We start from the raw sequence: 7,073 nt of genomic DNA, 5'->3' as shown, positions 1-7,073 counted from the left end.
AAGCCCTCACTGGCTGGGAATGGTCTCAACCCTGAGATTTTAATCATTTCCGGCTTTGCGAATGGCGTCCCCCCCCCCTCCCTGTTGCTTTTGACTCCCAGGTTTTAGCAGCCATTGGAGCCCACCTCAACGAAGGAGGCTGTGCCAAGTCCCTCGGGAAGACCTGCTGAACTCCAAACGTGTACATATTTACTCATTGATCCGAAAACTGTCCTTACAACAAGAGAGGATTCCATCCGCACCAAAGGAATCCTTCCGCAACGTCCCACAACTGGGCTGGCCTCAGAAGTCCGAAGGCCGGCATGGCGCCCCTTCTCTCTTGTAGAGGGTTTCTGGAAGCCAACCTATTAATCTCACTTTTTATGTATGTTAGACATATACATACACACATATATGTCATGTATATGTATGTACGGTGAAAACTGTGAGAACACCTGACTGGGGCAGAGGTACATCAAATTATTAAAAACGGAACTGCGGTTGTCGTCTCCAGTTTTCATTACGTTTCTTTTCTTAGAAATACGCATGGTATTTATAATTGGAAAAAAAAATTAATGTTTACCATAAACATTTTTTATTGTCTTAAGAGTATGCTTTTGAAAATGTCAACCGGTAGCCAGGCACAAGATTTTCTGCGTCCTTTAATAAAAAGCACACAGAAATCCTCACTGTCCTTGGGGAGCTTTCTTATCTCTGTGTCTACTGGTCTACACAGTGCCTTCTGGAAAAGGCAAATGAGCCGTAGTCCACATTAGATATACTTCTGTATCTTGTATTCCTATGCCTGTGTAAAATACACAAGGAGAAATCTCCTGTAAATACCAAAAGAGAGGCCATTATCAAATAAAAAGCATGTTTACAAAATGGATTTTATTTTGCTTCAAGCATCATCCCCCCCCTCTCTCTGGTCTTCCTTTACATGCAACCCGCACGCACGCACACGCCATAGAGTAAAGAGAGGATAGGAAAGGGGTTTTGTTGTTTTTTAATAGCAAAAAAGAAGATGATAGTTGGGAATGTGGACAGTCGTTATGTTTGTGTTTTGATGTGAGTTTTGGTTTTTGTTTTTGAGATTAAGATTTGCATCCCTCTCCTCCACAGTATTCACATTATAACTTCATTTTTACTTACACATATATGTTCACCTAAAAACATTACAAATCTGCATATATGATATGGCAGAATTGGAGTGTGGGTTTTTTTTTTTTTTTTAAGGAAATAAGCTATTATTCCTTCACAAATTTCTCTTTTCCCCGTTTTATTCCTACATCCATATCACACAACCTCCACCCACTTTCTTCCCTTTTTGGATTTTGAACATTAGGTTAGCACAGAAGAAGGGAGTGAAAGAGAAAGGGAAAGAAGATTTTAAAAGAGAAAGAAAGAATACAAAGGAGAGAAAGTGGAATCATAGCTTAAGAAAATATTTTGTACTTGAGAAGGATAGTTAGTGGGGATAGGGCACCTAATTTAATGCTGTAAATAATTGATTCATCTGCACACCTGAATCTACTATTTACTAGCTGAGGGCACTTAATCTCTGAGCGTCACTGAATCATGCAATATTTAACTAACAGTTGATAGATTGTAGAAAGTAATCAACCCCGCTGTACCCACAGTGTAGATGGTAGAAGTGGTGATGATGCTGATAGTCATAAAGTTTCCATCTTGATTATAAGCCTTTCTCCTTTTTTTTTTTTTTAAAGATCTTATTTATTCATGAGAGGCACAGAAAGAGAGACACAGGCAGAGACACAGGCAGAGGGAGAAGCAGGCTCCATGCAGGGAGCCTGATATGGGACTCCATCCTGGGATCCCAGGATCACGCCCCAGGCCAAGGCAGGTGCTTAACCGCTGAGCCACCCAGGCGCCCCTCCTTTTCAATATTATAATTCATGGTCATTGTATCATGAAGCAGATCACTTCAAGACAGTGAAATCTTCTCCCAAAAATAATATAGAAGTGGGAATTACACCCTCTAGGGATTCATACCTCTGAATCATAGGTAACACCATATCATAATAAAATTACAACAAACTTACATATATAATATTTGTAATATTTATTATATATTTATATAAATATATATATTTACAAAAACAGCATACTTTTAATCATAGATAGCTAGCTTGGTATATCTTAAGTATTATTTGATATTACAGAGATGATAACTGTTATAATTAAAGAATTAAATTATATTAATTTGATAAGAGACTGAAAGATGGCTCTCTCCTTTTTACTGATTTCTCAAGTCCAGACTCCCTACTTCCAATAATATAATCAAGTACAACTGGAATTGGAAAAATAAAGATACCAAGAGCCTGGTAATCTAGCTTAAAATGGTCCCACTTCTTGGTCAAGAATGCCATAGGTTGATTACTCTCTTTAAGCTTTCAAACAAGTGTTAGTTGAATAAGAACTTCAAGTACTATCCCTCCCAATGTCTTCTGCATGGATGCTATTTAACATTCTTTTGGCAGACACATTCTTGAACACCTACTATGTGCCAGAAACTTTGCTAATAATAAGTAAGATGTGAGCCCTCAAGGAGTGACTAGTTCAAAAGGAGATTCTTTTTTTTTTTTAAGATTTTATTTATTTATTCATAAGAGACACAGAGAGAGGCAGAGACACAGGTAGAGGGAGAAGCAGGCTCCATGCAGGGAGCCTGACATGGGACTCGATCCCGGGTCTCCAGGATCACACCCTGGGCTGAAGGCGACACTAAACCTCTGAGCCACCCGGGTTGCCCATAAAAGGAGATTCTTAATATCTAAAAGATTTCATGATTCAACAGAGCAATTCCAAAAATGGGATTTCAGACACTGTAACGGGAGATGAGAAAGATCTTTTAAGGGCAGGTATTTGTGCCAGTTTCCTCTCAACTCAAACTTCCTAGATGATTAAGACTTTAAATATCCTATTTTTATTAAGTTGTTATTAAAGATATAGTCATTTTCTCTTAGTTCTTTCAGTGGACACCAAATTCAACTATGAAGAACATTAAACTATATGAACTATATTGGCCTTACCTAAATATTTTAGGGTATCTCTCCCTCTCCCCAGTCACATCAAATTCTTTATAAGAATCCCTGTATCCTGAGGGCAAGAGAACAGGTGACACAAATAATTCAAGCCCTTAGAAGAACAAAAAGAGAGAGGTGTGTCTGCCTTCAGTTCAGGTCATGATCCTGGGGTCCTGGGATTGAGCCCTACTTAAGGCTCCACTTAAGGCTCAGTGCTCGGTGGGGAGTCTGCTTCTCCTTCTCCTTCTGCCCCTCCCCCTTCTTGTGCTCACTCTCTAATCTCTCTCAAATCAATAAAATCATTTTTTAAAAAAGAAGAAAAAGAGGAAATGTAATCCTTGTCAATTATATTTCTTTTAAGAACGAATCTGCTACATATATATGTTATACATACTTTTTTGTATACTCTTTCATATGTGTAATACATTTCATTATTTGATATTTTAAAAGAATAAAAAAGTATAAGACTTTTGTGTGTGTGTGTACATGCACATGTGCTATTTGATAGAGATTAAATGCTACCTAAATTAATTTGATCCTAAAAAAATTTTTTTTAAATTTTAAAGGGTAACTCTAATTTCTGTGAGACCAATGACAATGGACCATGTTAATATCAATAAATTACACTTAAGAACTTATAAGAGTAGATAAGTTGCATCCACCTGCAAATTTTTCTAACTTCTCCCTTCCAACAAAACCAAAAACCTAGATTTTCTTGTTTTAAATAATCATATTCCTTAATACTGTTATATATAGTATCTCAGAGTTCCTAAAGTTATATTAGTGTTGACATTCACATTTTCTTAATATTTGTTGGGGCAGTGGGAGGTAAGGGGATACACAGGTCTCCATTGTATATCCTAGAATGCCTGATGGAGTAAATGACAAACAATTATGAAACAGAAAAGAACCAACAACTCATTTCATTTAGTTTTATGAGCCTTGTTCCTGTTGACATTAGGATACTTCAAGGCAGTGAGGCAATCCTAGAGTGCTAGGATAGACTAGGAATTAAGAGTAATACTACAGTGATAGGAAGGGCACAATTTGTCCAAGAGGAAAATATTAAATGCAAGGAAGAAGGAAAAAGCTCTATTCTAAAACTTTATAGATATATATAGAAAGGTTTCAGGTGGAAGCTGAAAACACAGAGGAGAGCATGTGAATGAATATAAAGGTACACAAAACACAGCTAGGATTGATATGAGAATAGATTTCAAAATGACTCAGACAGATGGAGGAGACAGATGATACTATCACAAAATAAATTACAAGAGTGACCAAGAGTTCAATAAACATTTTGGAATGTCTTCTAAGTGCTAGAGGATACAAATACTGTTCTCAGATATGAGGTTTATCAATGTTGAATACAGGGACACTTCAACTTAGTTTGCCCCCAAAAAGGCCTGATTTATACCAGTTGTCCCTAGCTCTTACTTTTTCAGTCAAGAGTATCTCAATGTGCATGATAGTTGCATGATCACAGTAATGATAAAGGAAAACTGATAGAAATCTTATCTGTTAAGGGCAAATAATCTGAGACATGTTTGACCTGCCTTGCTCTTGCTCAGAGAAACTAAACAATTCATAAATAGTAAGAAAGAAAGGCAGCAGCAAAAATTATTGCAGTGAACTTAAGGCTAATCAGCAAAAAGAAAATAGCTATTCATGATATAATGGGTTGAGTGGGTTGGGCACCTGGCTTCTCAGATCTGGAGTTCTTCCTTTTCTCTCACCTTAATTCACATACCAACAGACACTCACTAGTGGACACAAGGCCACCAAGGCACTGTGGCGTTTACCATGTAAGTCAACTGAGGGTTTTCAGTCTGACCTGAATACACTTCACCTGAAAGAGAAACGCAAATTCTGAAGACTCGTAAGAAGAAAAATTAACAGAAAGAAAGGTTTCAAACCAAAGAACATACACCATCTGAAAAAGAATAATTAAAAGATTTTAAAATAAACATGCTAACTATATTTAAAGATATGAGGGAAGTTTGTATATAAAGCAAGAACAATAAATCATCGAAGAAATGTAGAAATATTAGAAGACAGAAGCAAAAAAAAATCTATCTTGTCAGGAAGGAGAATCTCTTCCAATAAACTTCTTATATTTCATTGGTCAAGACTGAGACACATATTCTCCTTTAGAGCAAAGGGAATGACAAAGGAAAAAAGGATAATCAGTTGTGACTGATTTAAACCAATCATGATTTATACTCTGAGATTGGATAAATTGCCACCTGAGAAAAACAGTGGAATTCTATAAGTTTAATACTTACAATACTTATTTACTTAAAAGTGGTTGTAGCATTATATTTCTACATTTTCCAGAGTTAAGTATTTTTTTAAATCAGCATAAAGTGGAGTGAGGGAAGCTACAGGAGACCCCATCACCAGCCATTTTTTATTTCATAGATTTCCTAACAGATGAGGAAAGCTGGAGGGAAAACTGGACCAGAACAGAAAAGGGAAACATTATCTTGATAATTTTGCGTTTACCATGTAAGTCAACTGAGGGTAAGAAATGTATCCATCGAGCATAGGTCTTCACTTTAACTAATCCTATTACCAAGATGGCCAATGTTCCTCAAACCCAAGAAACCAAGAATATGCAAATTGGCTCTCAAGACAAAAGGCAAAGATCCAAAAGATTCTTTTTTTTTTTTTAAGATTTTATTTATTTATTCATGAGAGACACAGAGAGAGGCAGAGACACAGGCAGAGTGAGAACAGAATTCGATCCCAGAACCCCGGGATCAGGCTTTGAGCTGAAGGCAGATGTTCAACCACTGAGCCACCCAGGTGTCCTTGAAAAAGATTCTCATGTGAAATTAAATCACTGCCTTTTTCCTCTCTGGCGAAATGAAAGTATTCAAGAAAAATACTCAACAGAGATTGACATGCAGGAGTCTGCCAACAAAACTGTAGGACTCCACAATAAAGGCCATCAGTTAATAACCAATCCAATCAATGTTTAATTAATTGCCTCACTTTTCAATATAAACTTCCAGGGGGCAAAGATAACCAAAAATGCAAGAAAAGGCTCTGAAAAATTAGACTTTTTTTTTGTAAAAAAACAAACAAGAAAGTAACTCTGAAGAAAGTTGGTGCAGCAAGCAGAAGAAAGCAAAGCAAAACAAAAGCAACTATAATAGCCCCAAATGTATAAGAAAAGATATTGCATCTGTGAAAGAAGAACAGAAATACTGTGAAAAGGGGATATCCTGAGGCTAAGAAAGAGATCTTGAAAATTTAAAGGATGCTGTGAAATAGTCAATAAACAGTTTTGAAAATAAAGTAGTAAAAAATGTCTCCCCAAAATAGAATAAAATTCAGAATTAAAAAATAGAAAACATAAAAAGTTAAAATCTGACATTCAAGTAATAGGAGCTCTAGAAAATGAAAACAAAGAGAATTATTAAATAAATAGCACAAGAAAATGTCCCAGAACTGAAGAACATGAATTTCTATCCTGAATTTACTCACTGAATATCTGCCACAAGGACATACAAAGATATATCACTATAAAATTCAGGATATAAAAAGCCTAAAATCTTTCCAAGAGAAAAAGCAAATCACATGCAAAAGACTGTGAATAAAAATAAAATCATATTTCTCAACAATTACACAAATAGCTAGTCCACCATGGAGTAGTACCTTCAAATTTTAAGTACCTTTTAAAAAAAAATGTTTCCAACAAGGTTCTATTATCAATTAAAAATAAGAGTGGAATCAAGACATTTTCAGAAAGGCAAATTCTCCCAAATCTACCTCTCTTGTACTCTTTACCAAAAAAGTAATGCTTCACTAAAATACTGCTTCCTCACAAGAAAGAGGAAGACACAGAAACTAGGAAATAGGAAATGTAAGTCAGGAGAAAAATCCAGGAAGTCCCAGGAGCAAAATAAAATCATCCATTGGCTCTATGGGGAACTGTGATAGCCTCAATACTCTGAAGTAGAAGACATATGAACTGCAATATAAAATCTTGTTCACCCACATAGGCTGGGATAGGCTCAGAAAGACAGCTTCAAAATAACT

Source organism: Vulpes vulpes, chromosome 15 (assembly GCF_048418805.1).
Source record: "Vulpes vulpes isolate BD-2025 chromosome 15, VulVul3, whole genome shotgun sequence".
Lineage (NCBI taxonomy): Eukaryota > Metazoa > Chordata > Mammalia > Carnivora > Canidae > Vulpes > Vulpes vulpes.
Note: the sequence above shows the minus strand (reverse complement) of the source record.